This window comes from Vicugna pacos, chromosome X, assembly GCF_048564905.1.
Source record: "Vicugna pacos chromosome X, VicPac4, whole genome shotgun sequence".
Classification (NCBI taxonomy): Eukaryota; Metazoa; Chordata; class Mammalia; order Artiodactyla; family Camelidae; genus Vicugna; species Vicugna pacos.
The window spans coordinates 45,778,269-45,799,134 of NC_133023.1; positions in this window are offsets into that span (position 1 = coordinate 45,778,269).

Consider the following 20,866-nt stretch of genomic DNA (forward strand, 5'->3'; position numbering starts at 1 on the left):
AGGAGGATGAAGAGCTCACTTCTTCCCATGATCATGTCAAAAATACATCTACATGTGGAGAAATTCTCAATGAAGGTAACCCAGAGACTGGCAGAATGTCTCATATAACTAAAGATATAAGAATGTTCTACCCAGAGTCAGGTTGGAAAAGAAGAGAAGTGATCAGATCTGGAGCTGTACCCCTAGGAAGAGATACAGAGGAGAACTACATGGACTTGGAGATCCTCCCTGGAGAGTGAGAGGTTTGAAGCTCATATTGAATGCACTGACCCTGGGGTCCAACACAGGAAGATAAGTTCCCTTAACTAATTTGAAAACCAGCGGGACTAGCAGTGGGGATGCAAGAAACCTAGACTCCAATAATAAAGAGCTTGCTTACTCACAAAACAATGTAGAGGAAGCAGGTTGAAACTCTTTGGGACTCTGGCTGGTTTATTGTGATCACACTAGCATGCAACCCAGTTGTTAGGCAAGCACTCACTCCAGCCTGTCTTGCTCAGATGCACAACTACACACTAAGGCAAAGATTGCCATGGCTTAGAAGAGTGTGCATATGCAGTAGATGTAGACTGTCCAGACCGAGTATGGCAGCCAAATGGGATGAGGGTGGCCATTACTGGTATTCACTAGGGTGGCAGATCAGAAGATGTCTAGAGCTCTAACTGGTGTCAGGACTGCCCAATCACATGCTTCAGCTCATACCAAGTGCACACTCTGGCCTCCCTTTCTCTGCAGAACAGCTCCCCAATAGGTAAAAGGCTGGTACGCCCTAGGAGAATGCATAATTGTAAGAGACAGAGCCAGCTTGAACCTGAACCTCCGGGCTTCTGCTCCAGCAACTTGGGACTCAACGTGAAACCCATAGCATGGTTTATCCACTAAGCAGAGGAAAGCCTTGGCTAACATCTGGCTCTAGCTCTAGCCCCTCCATCACCAGCCCCACCAGAAAACCAGTCTCAACAAATTTAAGAAAATAGAAATTACACTAAGCATTTTCCTGACCACAGTTATATGAAACCAGATATCAACTATAGAAAGAAAAATGGAGGAAATCCAAACACATAGAGACTAACCAGCATGTTACTCCAAAACAAAAGGGGGAGGGCCAATGATGAAATCAAAGAGGAAATTAGAAAACATATGAGACAAATGAGAATGGAAACACAACTTTCCAAAATATATGGGATGCAGCAATAGAAGTTCTAAGAAGGAAGTTGAGAGCAATACAGGTCTCCTTCAAGAAAAAAGAACAATCTCAAACAACTAAACCTACCATCTTAAGAAATTAGAAAAAGAAGAACAAACAAAGCCCAAACTCAGAAGAAGAAAAGAAATAATAATAAACAGAGAGGAAACAAATAAAATGGAGACCAAAAAATATAAAAGATCAAGGAAACTAAGAGATAGTTTTTTGAAAAGATGCACAAAATTGACAAGCCTTTAGCCAGGTTCATCAAGATTAAAAGAGAGATGATCCAAATAAGCCAAATAAGAAAAGAAAAAGGAGAAATAACAATCCATATCAGAGAGATACAAAAAATTCATGTGTATTATGAATGGCTATATACTAAAATTTGGTCAACCTAGAAGTAATTGATAAAATTCAACAAGCACACAATTTTCCAAGATTAAAGTAGGAATAAATAGACAACCTGAAGTGATTAATAATTGGCAGTGAAATTGAATTTCTAATAAAAAATATTCAAGTGAAATAAAAGTTCAGTTTCAAAGGAGAATTCTACTCAACATAAAAAGAAGAGCTAATATCTATACCCATCAAACTATTCCAACAAATGAAGAGGATAGAAGACTCCCCAATTCATCCTCAAAGCCAATATTACCCAGACATCAATCAGAGAAAGACATTGAATAAAGAGAAAATTATAGGCCAAAATCTCTGATGAATATGCATGCAAACACAAATAAAATATTAACAAACAGAATTCAACAATACATGAAAAGGATCATAATCCATATTCCATAATTCCATGAAAAGGATTTATTCCAGGAATTTAAGTATACTGAAATATCCCCAAATCAATCAAATCACATTATCAAAAGGAGGGATAAATTATCCTCTTAATAGATATGGAAAAAGTGAGCATCTCAATTGATACAGGAAAAGTATTTGACAAAAGTCAACAACAACTTATGAAAAAAATTTCCATCAAAGTTAGCATAGAGGGAACATATATCAGCATAGTGAAGGCCTTCCATGACAAATCAATAGCTGACATCATATTCAACCATGAAAATATGAAAGCTTTTCCTCAAAAATCAGGAACCAGACAAGGACTTCCCCTCTCACCACTTTTATTTAGCATAGAATTGGAAGTCCTAGCCATAGCAATCAGACAAGGAAAAAAAAAAAAAGTCATCCAAATATGAAGGGAAGAAGTAAAATGATCACTATTTGCAGATGCCATGTTATAAGTAAAATACCCTAAAGTATCCACCAAAAAATGATTATATGTAATAAATTGATTCAGTAATATTTCATAATACAAGATTCATATATAGAAATTTATTGGTTTTTACACAATAACAATGAACCATTAGAAAGAGAAAATAGGAAAGGGAAAACCCATATATAATTGCATCAAAAATAATAAAATACCTAAGAATAAACTGACCAAGGAAGTGAAAGACCTATATTCTGAAAACCATAACATTGATGAAGAAAATTGAAGGTGATACATAGAAATGGAAAGATATTCCATGTTCAGGAATTGGAAGAATTAGTATTGTTTAAATGTTAATACTACCCAAAGCAATCTATCAATTTAATGCAATCCCTACCAACCCATGAGACGTTCCACCAAACTAGAATGAATAATTCTAAAATGCATATGGAACTACAAAAGACCCAGAATAGACAAAGCTATCTTGAAAAAATGAACAAAGCTTGAGGTATAACACTCCCTAACTTTAGACTCTACTACAAAACTACAGTAATAAAAATAGCATGACTGGAACAAAATATTCAAATATGGTAATGGAACAGAGCAGAAGGCCTAGAAATAAACCTACACACTTATGGTCAATTAATCTAAGACAAATTAGGCCAGAATAGCCAATGGAGAAAAGAAAGGCTCTTCAACAATCGGTGCTAGGAAAACTGTACAGCTTCACTTAAAAAATGAAATTAGAACATTTTCTTACACCATACACAAAAATAAACTAAAAATGCTTAAAAGATCTAAAATAAGACAGGAATGCATAAAACCCCTAGAGGAATTAACAGACAGACAACTCTTGGACATAAACCCTAACAATATTTTGTTTTGGATCTGTCTCCTAAGGAAAATTAAACTAAAGCAAAAATTTAAATGGTACCTAATTAAACTTAAAAGCTTTTGCATAGCAAAGGAAACCATCACAAAATGGAGAAGCAGCCTACAAAATGGAAGATAATTTGCAAGTAATATGGCCAATAAGGGGTTAATATCCAAAATATATTAATAGCTCATACTCAAAATAAAAGAAAATCAAAGTGATTTTAAAAATGGGGGTAAGCAAAGATGGCAGAGTAGAGAGACACACAGCTCACTGTCTCCCACAAACACACCAAGAATTACATCCACAAACCTACTGAATCACACAGAACACCTACTGAACTCTGGGAGAGGGGCTCTCACTTCAAAATACAGGAGGATTCCTACAAAATTTGGTAATAAAGGAAAGAAAAAATAAAAATCAGAGCAGGACCATTCCTGCAGGGAGGGAGTGGCACAGAAAGAAATGCATCCTCATGCTGGGATATGCTCTTTCCAGCTGGGAAGTCAGCAGGAACAGAAGCAGAGCTACAGAGGCTTGAGGCTTAGAGGAGAAAGTGGCAACCACTAGGCAGACAGAACTCAGGGAAACTGCCATGGAGGGTCCCTGTGATCCCCATACCTAGACATGAGCCAACAAGGACAAGCTGGGACTGGCTACTGGAGATTGGTGATTAGCCCAAGCAGAGGGCTGGGTCCCACTGCACAGAGGCAGCCTCAGGGGAATGGAGGGAATTGTGAACTCTGTCTGAGAGTGTGTGTGGAAAAGAACAGCTTGGAAGCCCCATAAAAAAGCATCAATGTTGATGGAGGGAGGGGCTCAATGTAGCCAAGCCATAGCCATTTTCTCCTCTTGGCCCCATTGTTGGTATGTTCTTGTGAGAAGAGAGGTGAGGCTTGGTCATAGCCATCACTGCTGTGTGGAGGCAGGGCTGAAAGCTAAATACATATACAGTGGCCCTGCAACTTCACAAGGAGGATTGAGATTTGTTTACAGCCCCAGGCAGAGAGGGTGGATTTGCTCTCTTGGGACCCTTTGTGGACCTTTGCCTCTGGGATGAACAGGGAGCAAGTGGAGTTCTGATACATGGCAGGGGTGAGTACAGGTATTTAAAACAGGCCAGAGTACCATACTGTGTGTAGAGATGGGACTGGAGTCTGTGCTGACTCTGTGTAGCACCATAGATTCAGGTGTGTGACTGCACACTCACTACAGAGGTTCTCAGCACCTGACATTGGTAGATTGGCACTGGTGGTTCCTAGGAATCAGAACTGGGTGACACCAGAGCAGGTGGCCAACAGTCCTGCAGCTAAGGTGGGGACAATGGCAGTGTCAACAAAGAGTACTTTGTAAGTCCACATAACAAGTGACAGACAACAACACATAGGGCACTTCCCAGTGGACATCTCCTGCATACTCTTCTTCCCAGCTGAAGAGCTCCAACCCTGCCTACCACATACAACAGCTCAGAAATGGACCTAGAAGCCTCTATTCCAGTGACAAGGGAGACGACCAGGCCCCTGTTAAGGCTGTGACAATCACAGAAATAAAAGGAGCCCCAGATAAACAACAACAATCAGGGAAGACATTGAACACCACAACACCAACCACATCCACAATCAAAGGGAAAATAGCCAACGCTCATGGAATAAATATGTGGTAATGATCCATACTAAGACTACCTATCACAATAAAGCTATTAGATGCACACATTCTACACAGGAATGTTCTCATGTTAAATAAAAGCAAACAAACAAAAAATAAAACAGCTCATCAAGACCACAGTAGATAACAGATACTCATAAATCCATAGAGCCAAAGAAATATAAGTAAAATGAAGAAGCAGAAAAACTACTCCCAATTAAAAGACCATGAGAAATTCCCTGAAAGAATGATCAATGAAATAAGCCTCAATAGTCTACAAGATCATAACTTCAAAAAGGGAGTAATCAAAGCACTGGAGGAACTAGAAGATACTGTGAATAGAGACAGATAATACTTTTAAAATGAAGTTGAAAGTATAAAGAAGTGCTAATTAAAAACAGAAAACCCAATCACTGAGAGAGAAGCCAAGCTAAAGGCACTCAAAAGCAGACAAAATAATGAAAAGGAACACATAAATGACATAGAAGACAGATTAACAGAAATCACACAATCAGAAGAGCAGACAGAAAAGCAAGTAAAAATCAATGAAAGCAATATAAGGGATCTATGGGATTATATAATGCATACCAAAATAGGCATAATAGAGGTCCAAGAAGGAGAAAAAAGAGAAAAAGATATTAAAAGGTATATGAGGAAATTATAACTGACAACTTTCCAAACCTAAAGAGGTAACAGATATCCAAGTACAGGGGGTACAGAGGGTACCAAACAAGAAGAGCTCAAACAGACCTACACCAAGAAATATTATAATTAAGATGGCCAAAGTTAAAGATAAATAAATTATTCTAAAGGCAGCAAGACAAAAACAAACAGTGAGTTACAAGGAGCCCCATAAGGCTCTCAGTTGGGTACCAAACAAGAAGAGCTCAAACAGACCTACACCAAGAAATATTATAATTAAGATGGCCAAAGTTAAAGATAAATAAATTATTCTAAAGGCAGCAAGACAAAAACAAACAGTGAGTTACAAGAGCCCCATAAGGCTCTCAGTTGATTTCTCTACACAAACACTGCAGGCCAGAAGGGAGTGACAAGATATATTCAAAGTCCTGAATGAAAAGAAGCTGCAACTTAGGATACTCTATCTGGCAAGATGATCCTTTAGAGTAGAGGGAGAGAGAAAGAATTTCACAGACAAGAAAAAACTAAAAGAATCCAGCAATACTAAACCTATGCTAAAAGAAATAGTGAAAGGTCTAGTCTAAATACAAAAGAAACAGGAAGTTATAGAAATGAGAAAACCATAAGTAGAAATGTGATAACTACAGTGAGTGGCAAGAGAATAAACATAAAGATGTAAAAAAAACCCAAATATCAAAATCATAAAACATCTGAGAGAGGAGCAACAAAATATAGATTTTTATTGTCTCTCTCTTTGTTATTAATTATTTTTAAAATGTGTTTAAGTCTACATGACTATCAGTCTAAAGCAGACAGATATAGTATGGGGTTCACATACATGAAAAATAATGTAACCACAAATCAAAAGCACACAATAGAGTCACAAATACCAAAAAGAAACTAAGCTAATACAAAAGAAAATTATCAAACCACAAAAAAGAAAAACAAAAAGGAAAAGAAAGGATAAAAGATGGAATTCCAAATCAACTGGAAAACAAATTTCAAATAAGAGTAAACACATATCTTACAATAATTACTATAAATGTCAGTGGATTAAATGGTTCAATCAAAGATTGACAGATTGGATAATAAAACAAAAACCTACAATATGCTACCTACAAGAGACTTTAGACACTTTAGAGTGAAGGACAAACATAGCTTGAAAGTGAGAGGATAGAAAAAGATATTTTATGCAAATAAAAATGGACAGGAAGTGAGAGTAGGGATATTCTTATCAGAAAAAGTAAACATTAAAATAAGGCCTAAAAGAAAGATAAATATGAACACCATATAATAATGAAAAGAGTATTAAAAGATGAACATATTACACTCATTAACATATATACAAACAGTATAGGAGCACCTAAATATATAAAATAAATACTGACAGACATAAAGGGAGAAATTAGTGGGAATACAATAATAGTAAGAGACATTAACACCCTACTAAAATCATTGCATAGGAATTTGAGACAGAAAATTAATCAGGCAATGGAGGAACGAAATGACACAATAGAACAGTTGGACTTCATTGATACTTATTGAACATTACACTCCCCAAAATAGAAAATACATTCTTTTCAAGTGCTCAAGGAACATTCTCTAGGATAGGCCACATGCTCAGGCAGAAAAAAAGCTTCAACAAATTTAAGAAGATACAAATTATTTCAAGCATGTTTCCTGACCGCAATGTAAAGAAAATAGAAAAGAACCACAGAAAAACAAATGAGAGAAAATGACAGCATCGAGATTAAACAACATGCTACTAAGAAACTAATGAGCCAATGATGAAATCAAAGAAAAATTAAAAACTACCTTGAGACAAAAAACAATGAAAACACAATCACACAAAATCTACGGGATGCAGTGAAAGAAGTCCTAAGAGGGAATTTCATAGTGACAGAGACCTTCTTCAAAAAAGAAGAACAATCTCAATTAAACAACCCAACCTACCACCTAAAAGAATTATAAAAAGAAGGACAAACAAAACCTGATGTCAGCAGAAGAAAATAAATAAGAAATATCAGGGAGGAAATAAATAAACTAGAGATTTTTTAAAAAATAGAAAAATATCAATAAAAACAAGAGCTGACTTTTTGAAAGAATAAACAAAATTGACAAACTTCTGGCCAGGCTCACCAAGATGAAAAGAGAGAACATAAATAAACAAAATAAATGGAAATGGGGAGATTACAACTAACACCACAGAAACTCGAAAATATAATGAGAGAACACTATGAATCACTGTATGGCAATAAATTGGTCAATTTAGAAGAAATGGACAAGTTTCTAGAAACATACAGCCCACCAAAACTGAATCAAAAAGAAATACTTCATTTGAACATACCAATCACCAGAAGTGAAATAGAATCATCAATAAAAAACCTCCCTGGAAGCAACAGTCCATGACCAGATGGCTTCAATAGGGTATTCTATCAAACATATAAAGAGGAGCTCATACAAATCCTCAATCTCTTCCAAAAGATAGAACAGGGAATACTCCCAAACTTATTATATGAAGCCATCTTCACCCTGATTCCTAATCCAGACAAAGACACTATCAAAAAAGAAAACTGTAGACCAATGTCATTTATGAACAAAGATGTCAAAACCTTCAACATATTATTATCACACAGAATATCATTATATAAAAGGTCACACACCATGATCAAGTTGACTTCATCTCAGGGAGCAAGAATGTTTCAATATACATAAATCAGTGAACGTGATAAACCACATCAACAAGATAACTGGCAAAAATGAGATGATCATCTCAATAGATGCAGAAAAAGCATTTGATACAATTCAACATGTATTTATGACAAAAACTGTTACTAAAGTGGGTATAGAGGGACCATATCTCAATTTAATAAAAGCTATTTAAGACAAACCTTAACTAGCATAATACTTAATGGTGAAAATCTGAAAGCCTTCCCTCTAAAGTCTGGAACAAGACAACGATGCCCACTATCACCACTTCTATTCAATATAGTATTGGATGTCCTAGCAATAGCAATTATACAAGAAAAATAAATAAATTGGAAGAGAAGAGGTAAAATCGTCATTATATAAGCTAATATAATATTATATATAGAAAACCCTACAGGCTCTACACAAAAACTACTAGGACTATAAAAGAATTCAGTAAGGTAGCAGGATACAGGGTTAACATACAGAAATCAGTGGCATTTCTTTACACTAATGATGGAATATCAGAAAAGGAAAGTAAAGGAAAAATCCCTTTTAAAATTGCATAAAAATACTTCAGAATAAATCTGACTAAGGAAGTGAAAGACTTACATGCAGAGATCTACAAAACACTGACTAAGGAAATTAAAGATGACTTAAAGAAATTGAAAGATATCCCACGTTCTTGATTTGGAAGAATTAATACTGTTACTATGGTCAACCTACCCAAAGCAATCTACAGGTTTAATGCAACACCTATCTAAGTACTTAGGACATTTTTCACAGAAGTAGAATAAATGATCCTAAAGTTTATATGGAATCACAAAAGAACCAGAATTGCCGAAGCATTATTGAAGAAAAAGAATGAAGCTGGAGGAATAGCCCTCTCAGATTTTCAGAGCTGCAGTAATCAAAACAGCATGGCTTTGGTACAAAAACAGACATACGGATAAATGGAACAGAATAGAGAGCCCAGAAATGAACCCATAAACTTTTGGTCAATTAATCTTTAACAAAGGAGGCAAGAACATACAATTGAATAAACACAGTCTTTTCAGCAAGTGGTTGGCAAAAACTGGACAGTTGCATGTAAATCAATGAAGTTAGAAAGCTCCCACACACTATACACAAGTATAAACTGAAAATGGCTTAAAGACTTAAACAAAAGACAAAACACTATAAACTTAGAAGAAAACATAGGCAACACATTATCTGAGATAAATCTCAGCACGGTTCTCCCAAGGCAGTCTATCCAGTCAGTAGAAATAAAAGGAACAATAAACAAATGGGACCTAATTAAACACAAGATTTTGCACAGCAAAGGAAACCATAAGCAAAATAAAATGACAACCTACAGAATGGGAGAAAATATTGGCCAAAGATGAGACAGAGAAGGGCTTAATTTCCAGAATATATAAACAGCTCATACAACTTAATAACAAAAAACAAATAACCCCATCCAAAAATGAGCAGAAGAGCTAAACAAGCAATTCTCCAATAAAGAAACACAAATGCCCAATAGGCACATTAAAAATGCTCAATATTGCTAACTATCAGAGAAATGCATATCCAAACCACAATGAGATGTCACCTCACAGCAGTCAGAATGGCCATCATTCAAAAGTCCATAAATGACAAATGCTGGAAAGGCTGTGGAGAAAAAGGAACACTTCTACATTGTTGTTGGGAATGTAATTTGGTGAATATGTTATGGAAAACAGTATGGAGATTCCTCAAGAGTGAAAATAGACTTACCATATGATCTAGGAATCCCATTCCTTGACATATATCCTGAGGGAACCTTAATTCAAAAAAATACATGCACCCAAATTTTCATAGCAACACTATTTATAATAGCCAAGGCATGGCAGCAACCTAAATGTCCAATGACAGATGACTGGATAAAGAAGCTGTGGTATACTTATATAATGGATTTCTACTCAGACATAAAAAATAGTAAAATAATGCCATTTGCAGCAACATAGTTTGACCTGGAGAATGTCATTCTAAGTGAAGTAAGCCAGAAAGAGAAATAAAAATACCATATAATATCACTCATATGTGGAATATCAAATATAAGAGAAATGAACTTATTTATAAAACAGAAACAGAGTCACAGTCATAGAGAATCCACTTATGCTTACCAGGTAGGAAGTGGGTGGGATGTGATAAATCAGAATTTTGAGATTTGCAGATACTAATATATATAAAATAGATAAACAATAATTTCATACTGTATAGCACAGGGAATGATAATATCTTTTAGTACTTATCATGAAAATGAATATGAAAATGAATATATCTATGTTCCTATATAACTGAATCATTGTGCTGTACTCCAGAAATTGACACAACAATGTAAACTAAATATACTTCTATGAAATACATTTTAAATACGGATTGAAGTACTGAATACAGTTTTCCAATGAAGATATACAGATGGCCAATAGGCACATGGAAAGTGCTCAACATGCTGTCATCTGACTAATGCAACTCAAAACCAAAATGAGAAATCACCTCACACTGATCAGAATGATTATCATCAAAAATTTACAAATAAAATGTGTTAGAATATGAAAATGGATATATGTATGTATATGCATGACTGGGATATTTTTCTATTCACAAGAAATTAACACATTTCAACTGATGGTACTTCAAAGTAAAGGAAAAAAAGAAAAAAGAAAAAAGAAAAGTGTTGGTGAAGATGTACAGAAAAGGGGACCTTGGTACACTGTTGGTGGGAATGTAAATGGTACAGCCACTGCGAAAAACAGTATGGAGTTTCTTCAAAAACACTGAAAAATAGAACTCAGAACTCACTCTCTCCCATGAACACATCAAAAGTAAATCTACATGTGGAACAATTCTTATAGAATATCAACCGAACTTTGGCAGAAGATCTTGTACAATTGGCACTATAAGGAAGATCTTCACAAAACTTGATGTGAGAAAAAAGGAAATTGAGGTGTGACCTGCCCCCTGGTGAGGGAGCAGTGCAGGAGTAAAAGTGCCCTCACCAAGAGAAGCCCCATTTCCATCAGGGAAGTCAGCTGGGACAGAAGGGTAACTTCAGAGGCTTAAAGGAAAAAGCAGCAGCCATTTGAGACAGGACCAAGAGAAAATGGCAGAGAGGGTCATTGCAATCTCTAGCATGAGACACAAGAAGGCTGTTTTGGGACATGACTGCATGCTGGAGCTTGGGCTTTGGAGAATGGATGGGGGGAGAGGAGTGGGGTTGCCTGCACAGTGGTTCCTCAGGGGGCTGGAATGTGTTGTGCTGAAGCTGGGAGTGTGTGCAAAAGAGCTTGGGCCCACAGTATAAACCTCCACTGCTGTTGCACATGGAGGAGAGGTTCAATGCGGCCAGCCATAGCAGCCTTCTCTTCTATCCTAGAGGGCATTACTCAGCTGCATCATTCTTGCTGCACTCTCATGGAGGGCCAGGGCAGGATCCAGACATAGCAGTCCTCTCAGCTTTCTCTGGTGGGACACAATTGCTGGGGGGTGGCTCCCAAGCAGATGTGGGACTGGTAACTGAACCAGGGGCTCCATGAGTTCACACGCAGGGATGAAATATGAGCCAGGCCTCATGTAGCTGTGGCAGTTTAACTCCACTGCTGCATTTGTAATCTCAGTACCTCTGGTCCCCCAAGCAGTATACTGGTGCATGGAGGGGCAAATCAGGCATGAGAGTAGGTGTGCTTATGTTAAGGTGGGTCTGAACCTGGGATGACCATTGTAGTCCACTGTGGACCCAGGTGCATGACTATGTGTGACTACAGTGGGTCCTGGTGCCTGACATCAACATATCTTCACCAATGGTTTAGTGAGCACAGAGCCTATGGGACACAAAGGCACATTGCTGGCATTCCCACAGCTGAGGAGGGGACAAGGGAAGCATCAACGAAGTATATCTTGTAAGCCAACACAGTGAGGGACAGGCAACACCACAATAGGCACTTCCTGGTGGACATCTGTGGAGGAATACTAAGCAGCTCCTTTTCCAGCAGAATTAGTCCAGTCACACCTACCACACACCATAGATCAGAAACGGACATGAAGCCCTCTACTCCAACAACAGGGGAGCAGACTCAACCCCTGACTGGGCTATGGAAAATCACAGAGAAAATGAAGGTCCCACTCAATATACAATGCAGGCTCTGGATGACACAGCAGAGCCAATTACTCCCACATTCAAGGTGATAACAACCAATACACATGGAAGAAAAACCTAGTAAACACCCATACTAAAAACAGCCCTCACAAACAACAATATTGGATGCATGCAGTCTACAAAGGGATGTTCCCATATTTAAAAAAATAAAACTTTAAGACAACAGGAGATAACTGTTACTCTTAAATTAATAAAATCAGAGAAATAGAGGTAAAATGAAACTGAGGAACCACTCTCAATGAAAAGAATGAGAAATCCCCTGAAAGACTGAACAATGGAATAGAAATACACAGTCTACCAGATCTGAGTTCAAACAAAAATGATAAAAGTGCTGATGGAAATAAGAGAGACTATCAATAGAAATGTAGAATAACAAAAAGTGAAATAGAAATTAGAAAGAGGAGACAATTAAAATTAGAAAACACAATGCCAAAATAAAAGCCAAGCTAAAGGCAATCAATAGCAGATTAAATAAAGCAGAAGTACAAATAAATGATTTATAAAATAGAATAATGGAAATCCCAATCAGAACAGCATACAGAAAAACAAACTAAGAATTAAAGTATATAAGAGACCTTTAGGGTAATATAAAGCATGACAATCTAAACAAAATAGGGGGTCAAAGAAATAGAAGTAAGATAAAGATAGATAAAAAACAAATATGAAGAACTTACTGAAGAGAAAGAAAGAGGCTGGAGGAATAACTCTCCCAGACTTCACACAATACTATAGAGCTACAGTCATCAAGACAGCATGGTATTGGTACCAAAACAGACATATGGACCATTGGAACAGAATAGAGAGCCCAGAAATGAACCCACAAACCTTTGGTCAACTAATCTTCGACAAAGGAGGCAAGAATATACAATGGAATAAAGACAGTCTCTTCAGAAAATGGTGTTGGGAAAACTGGACAGCAGCATGTAAAACAATGAATCTAGAACACTCCCTTACACCATATACAAAAATCAACTCAAAATGGATTAAAGACTTAAACATAAGACAAGATACAATAAACCTCCTAGAGGAAAACATAGGCAAAACATTATCTGACATACATTTCAAAAAGTTTCTCCTAGAGGAAATAAAAGCAAGAATAAACAAATGGGACCTAATGAAATTTACAAGCTTCTGCAGAGCAAAGGAAACCAGAAATAAAATAAGAAGAAAACCTACAGAATGGGAGAAAATTTTTGCAAGTGAAACCGACAAAGGCTTGATCTCCAAAATATATAAGGAGCTCATACGACTCAATAAGAAAAAAATAAACAACCCAATCCAAAAATGGGCAGAAGACCTAAACAAGCAATTCTCCAAGGAAGACATACAAATGATCAAAAAGCACATGAAAAAATGCTCAGTATCACTAATTATCAGAGAAATGCAAATCAAAACTACAATGAGGTATCACCTCACACCAGTCAGAATGGCCATCATTCAAAACTCCAAAAATGACAAATGCTGGATAGGTTGTGGAGAAAGGGGAACCCTCCTACACTGCTGGTGGGAATGCAGTTTGGTGCAGCCACTATGGGAAACAGTGTGGAGATTCCTCAAAAGGCTAGGAATAGACTTACCTTATGACCTAGGAATCCCACTCCTGGGCTTGTATCCAGAAAGAAATCTACTTCAGGATGACACCTGCACTCCAATGTTCATAGCAGCACTATTTACAATAGCCAAAACATGAAAACAGCCTAAATGTCCATCAATAAGTGACTGGCTAAAGAAGAAGTGATATATTTATACAATGGAATACTACTCAGCCATAAAAACCGACAACATAATGCCATTTGCAGCAACATGGATGCTCCTAGAGAATGTCATTCTAAGTGAAGTAAGCCAAAAAGAGAAAGAAAAATACCATATGAGATCGCTCATATGTGGAATCTAAAGACTCATTGACAGAGAATACACACTTGTTGTTACCAGGGGGGTAGAGGGTGGGAAGCGATAGACTGGGATTTCAAAATTGTAGAATAGATAAACAAGATTACACTGTATAGCACAGGGAAATATACACAAAATGTTATGATAAATCACAGAGAAAAAAATGTGACAATGAGTGTGTATATGTCCATGAATGACTGAAAAATTGTGCTGAACACTGGAATTTGACACAACATTGTAAAATGATTATAAATAAATAAAAAATGTTAAAAAAATCAGTAACAAGTAAACAAACTAAACAATTATAATGGGAAAATATTTGAACAAAAACTTCACAAAGTAATATAAATGGATGGCAATTAAGCACATGAAAAATGCTCAATATTATAAGTAATCAAGGAAATGCTAATTAAAACTAAAATGATATACCAATTATTAGAATGGCTCAAATTAAAAAAAAAACCTGAACATTCAAAGCTTCCATGAGTATGTGATGGGAGCATTGTGGTTATGGATATTTGGAAACATGTAATTTCTTAAAATATTAAACACACTGTTACCACAGAGTTGCTCTTAAGATTTTATCTAAGTTAAGTGAAAGCATAGGTCCATACAAAGACTTGTACGTGGATACTCATAGCAGCTTTATTTGTAACAGTCAAAACTGAAAACACCCCAAATAGCCATATGATGAAACACTACACAACAACAGAAAGAAATTATTTACTGCTCAAAATAACAGCATTGGACAAATCTGAAAACAATTACACTGAATTAAAAAAGACAAAAAAGAGAACATAGTTTATGATTTCATTTATATAAAATTCAACAAAATGCAAACAAATTTATAGTGTGAGAAACAGATCAGTGGTTGCCTAGGGATAGGGAAGGGGATGACTAGAGAGGTAAGAAATACAAAAGAGAATAAAGAAATTTTTGGAGGAGATGATTATGGTCACCATTTTGATTGTGGGTTCCTGAAAATTTATATGCAAGTGTTTTTTTAATTTAAGGAATGGAAAAATATGTTCAGAGTCAAAGAATCTTCAAATAATTTAAGGCCTGCAAAGTGTTTGGCATCTTATTAACCAATTAGCTTTTCTTTAACATGAATAATAAATCAATATCTTCAAGATTTTTTTAATTTATATTAATGTTACTGCCTTTTTACATTCTCAATCATATTTTCCAACTATTTCTTTATATGCTATAAATGTACTTTTTTCTTCACTGTTAATAATTTGTCTCTCAAGCAAGATCCTCCTTGTCAGTGTGAAGGTCCAGGAGCCTGTCTGATTCTCACATGAACCATTTCTGGGCACAATTATTTGTCAGAAGTCTGATATTTAAGGAACACTTTGTACTAGGTAACTGCTGTTGGGAAAATGAAAATGCAATGAGCAGTTATTGCAAGTATCACTTGATAAGTTAAGGACTCAAACACACTAACTGAGTTAGATTCTTCCATTATCAAAAAATTCCAATCAATTCTTGTCCTCAGTTCTTCTTTCCCCAATACCTCTTCATCCTTTGAGATCTCACTCTAACGTTGCATATCAGCTTCTTCTTGGAAAGCTAAGTCATGTGCAAGACAGACTGAGGCAAAATGCAACCAGTGGTTGGGGACAATCCTCAGCTTGTGACTCCAGAGTTTGGGAGATGCTAAGGGAAATCATCAAATATAGGAGTCCACTGGACTTTGAAGCAAGCACCTTGTGTCTGCATTCGTGGCATAAATGATGTCAAAACCAATGACTCTCTTGATGAGAAGGCTGCAAGAAAATAGGTTTTCTTCTGACCAAAGTAGCCATCTGGCTTGTGAAACTTTTTTCACTCTAGGTCCTACCCTCTGCGCTGAGGCTGAGTCCAGATCACACTGATAAAACACAAGTGAAATATAGCATGTTTCTTTCTGAGAAGTTAATGTTCAAGATATGAAGAGGGATAACTTCCAACAGATACGGAGGGCAGAGGGTCAGGTCCTGAAAAGTTCCCTGCTGAGCAGACAGCCCCTCTCACCCATGCCCTCCGTTGGCAGATAGTGCAAAATTTTCCAGAGGAAGGCTCAGTCAATCAGTCCCTGTTCCATTTTCTGTTCCCAGAGAGATCTTCAGCCTGGATTGCCCCAGTGAATTCTTTTCTTGAGATGAAATTTCCTCTGAGCAGTCAGAATGTGCCAAGCTTACAGACAGCAGAGAATCAGGGCGTGGGCAAAGTCTTAGAGTGGCCATGTGATCCCTGAGTGTGTCTGGGCATGTAAGAAAAAGTGGAGAGTGAAAGAAAAGTCTCACACCCATACAATTCTTGAAGGGAAACTAAAGCTTAATATAAAGAAGCCTGGGCATCCTCAGAAATGTTATTACATTTTTAGAGTGGATGCAGCGCATGGGGAAGTTTTCTTGGTGAAGTCAAGTTCGCCCAAAATGCAGCTGTTCTCCAGGAAACACAGATTCTACCCTGTCCCCATCCCCTCTTCTCCCAGTTGAACCAGTGAGAAACAACTACTTGAATTTTCAAACACTACCAAATCTTGGCTCTTGCTCTGCATTCCACGTCAGCACATGGCAGGGTAGAGTGATGGAAACAGTGACTAAGACTGTATCTTTGTGCTGTTGACACTTCCTCCTTTCTTCCCCTTTTACTCTTTGGCTGCAGTTCTGGAGTGACAGGGCAAGGGTCACTTTGGTTGTCAGTGGGAGGATGTGACCCTTGATGGGTCCCTCTCAACCTACCTCTCATAGTGAGCTAGCTCCCAAATTCCCCTTTTTCCTGCAGGGAGAGGCACAACAGCTGCAACTACACAGCCCACTTTCAGAAGCCACAGATTGGAAGTGTGTACCTCTACAAAACCTGGTTGTCAGTGATTTCTAGCAAGTGAGAGTGCTTGCTTGGAAGCCCAGTGGTGACAACTTCACAAGTGGCAGGCCTAGAGAGATGTTCCACTTGTTAGTGAACAAGTTTCAGATTTCACATTTGTATCTCACCATAATCAGAGTGGCAGTTAAGAGAGCCTGGGCAGCAGGTCCAAACAGCATTCAGAGGATACACTCACTGTTCATAATCAAATCCTCATGTACAAGGTCTCAGGGTGCCTGAGATAGGAAGCTAGCCCAGTTCTGTTTGTGAACAAAAGGCTGTGAATTAATTTATCCTGTGTGTTCTTTAAACAGAAGAGGTGAATATGCTTTATGCACTGGCAGTACTAGGAAGAGAGTACAAAATTCCAAGGATGAGTGATTATTACAGTATTGCTTCCTCCTGATTTAGTGGTATCTTATTCTATCTATTGAACATGGGCATAGCAAAACAAAAAGCTTTTTTAAAAAATTAAATTGTCTCTCCTTCCCAGTATAAGTTGCCAGTTAAATCACTAAATAGTGAACAATTTGTCATTTAAGAATGGCAAAATTATGTGCCATTTTTCCCATCAAGTTTTGTCCATTTTGGAGCCTAAAAGAAATCAAGGAAAGAGCAGTTAAAGCATTCAAAATGCCAATATTGGTAAATGTATACTCTTTGTGAGACTAACACAGGAATCTCTTGCTCTACTCCTCTATGGAAAGGGCTCCAATGGGCATGGCTTTAAATCCAAGCATCTTCTCTCTCTGTTTAGCTCAGGTACAGCTACCAGGAGAGTAGAGCAGCATTTCAGGTATAACCAGTCTATTCCTGAGGAAAATATACGCTATTCATACTTACGTTAGAAGGGGCAATCACAACACACACCAAAGCTCTCCTTGTGGGTAGAGAAGGAAAGCCCTAGGTGTGACTAGAATGCAGAGCTCACAGCTTCTCTGCCCTACCCCCAGGACATCCCTTTTTGCCAGAGCCTGAGTTTTGGAGCAAAACTCAATTCAGGCACAGAACCACTGGTCCAGAATGAATTATAAGCAGTCTTTTAAAACTCTGGAAATGGCCAGTCCTGCTGTTTTAACCATTAATTTACCAGAGTAACAACATGATGATAAATAGGGTGCCTACTATTCATGCAAAGTAAGAATAGAAGGGACTCCCCTAAACTGATAAAGAATATGAAACCAATTATTAATATATTGCCTCTCTGTTCTAAATTAGCCCTTTAGTATCTGCCATCTGAGAATGGATTAATTACTTTAAGTATGCCACCTTCAAAGCGATCATGATGTTACACTTTCTCAGTAGAAGACACTGGATGGACTTCTTCAGTAAGGAGGAAGTGGCTTTCCTGTGACTTCTGGTTGTCAGAAGTTTGGGTGGGAGGATATCCTAGGTGCTTTGCCTCAGGCATACGCCCAGAATAACTATGGTACATGCAATCCCAGTGCAGCCTGGTCATCAGCTTTCTGTGACCCTCTTCAGAGGCACATACTGTGCTCCAAGCCACCTGCCCACTGATTCTCTCCACTTGATTTCTCTCCCACTCCACCCCACTACCAGGTTTGTCTACTGTATTCCTCCCAAGGCTGCAGCCCTCTCAACATCATATAGGGCATTGTTAGCTGCAGGCATCCAACTCCATGAGGACCTCTGGTGCCCACACATGGACCAGCAGCTGTGGCTTGTCCACAATGATGTCCTCCACAGGGTTGCTTTCTGTTTACCCTGCAACTGTAGGCCAGCTCTGGTTCTGCAAACCAGCTCTGGTGCTAGCAAACTAGCAACTCTCTGCCATCCAGTAGGTTCTCCTACACCTTCTCTAATGAGGTGTGAACTCCAGCCTTGAGGAGGGGCAGACACTCCAAGTTTGTCTTTCTTTGGGTATGCTCCCTCAGCCCCAGGATATCATATAGAGTTATCTTATATTATACATTTGTCATAGTTTAATAATTCTTTACATTAAATGTTATGCTAAAATTCCCCTGTCTGCTGTGTACTTTCCATCTCCTGATTGGATCCAGATTGGTAAAGAACATAACAATGACAGCAAATATCATCCTTGGAATTACTGAAACCTTTCTTTTACAGCCACATCAAGTAAGGATGTCCACTATCACCCAGAAAGAGCAGTAAGGGGGAAAAAGAAACAAACTGCTTGGAAAGGAAGAAGTAAGACTGGCATTATTTGAAGAGTATATGATTGTATACATTAGATTCTACAGGTATTCACAGACAAATTAGTAGAATCATAAGAGTTTAGGAAGATGTTTGTAAGATAAAATATTAACATACAAAAGCTAAATGAATTCTATGTACCAGCAACAAATTTACAAAATTAAAATTTCAAATATAGTATTTGGAAAATATGAAGTGCCTAGGATAAAATACCCTCTTATGGGGAAAATATGAAATATTATTGGAACACATTAGAGAAATCTTTATTAAAAGGAGAGATGGACCATAGCCATTCAGTAACACTCATTATTGACAAGAATTCAAATCTAAAAGTTCAGCACAATCTTAATTGGAACCCCAAACAAGATTTTGGCTGAATTTTTCTGATTAATTTATAATTTAAATGGAATCAAAAAGAGCCAAAAGTGACCCAAGATACTCTTGAAGAACAAGGTAGAATCCATTGGCTTTATCCAAATATCAGGATTGACTACAGAGCTGTAGTAATTAATACTGATATGTGGTATTTTAAATAGATAGATGAATAGAGCCCTGGTATTTAATAAAGAGTACATAAACTAGTCCAGACATAGGCTGATACTTGATTTATGACACATGTGGCACTGCAAATCCGTTTGGAAAGGGCAGACTTTACAACAAGTGGTTCACTGAGTCAATAAGATATTCACATGGAAAAAAAATGGAACCCTACTCAACACTATACACACACATATGGTGAAAGGCAAAACCAAAAATATTTAAGAAGACAATACAGAGAATATTTTCAGGGCCGCAGGGCAGGGACAGATTCCTTGAAAAAGAACAGAACTAACTACAAGGAAAAAACAATAAATCTGACTGTGCTACAATTAAGATCTTCTGTCACAAAGCACAGCATAAAGCAAGAGAAAATACAAACACAAAGCAAAGGAATATTTTGGCCACACATATAATCACTGATGGACTGGCATTTAAAATGCATAAATGGGGGGGAGGGTATAGCTCCAGTGGTAGAGTGTAGGCTCAGCATGCACAAGGTCTTGGGTTCCATCTCCAGTACCTCCTCTAAAAATAAATAAACCTAATTACCTCCTCCCCTCAAAAAAATTTAAAATACAATGTAAACACATAAATAACACATTGGATCAGTAACTACAAGATGGAAAATAGAATAGAAAAATGGTGAAACAGTTGAACATGAGCAAGCCTTTCACAGCAGAGAAAAGCCAAAAGGCTCATAAACATGAGCATGTGCAAAAAATTAATAGCAGCAGTAAAAAAGGTAAATTAAATTCTGGCAATACTTGTTGTAGATGAAGATGTGCAGGAGCAGGAACTCTCTCTGTCACTAGAGGGATTGTAAATTGGTACAACCACTACAGAAAACAATTTGGCATCATTGAGAAAAGCCAAAGATATCCATACTCTATGGGCCAGTGATTCTGTTCTTGGGTGTATACCCAAGAGACTTTTAAACATGTGTCCCATGGAAAATGCCAAGAATGCTCATTGCACCAT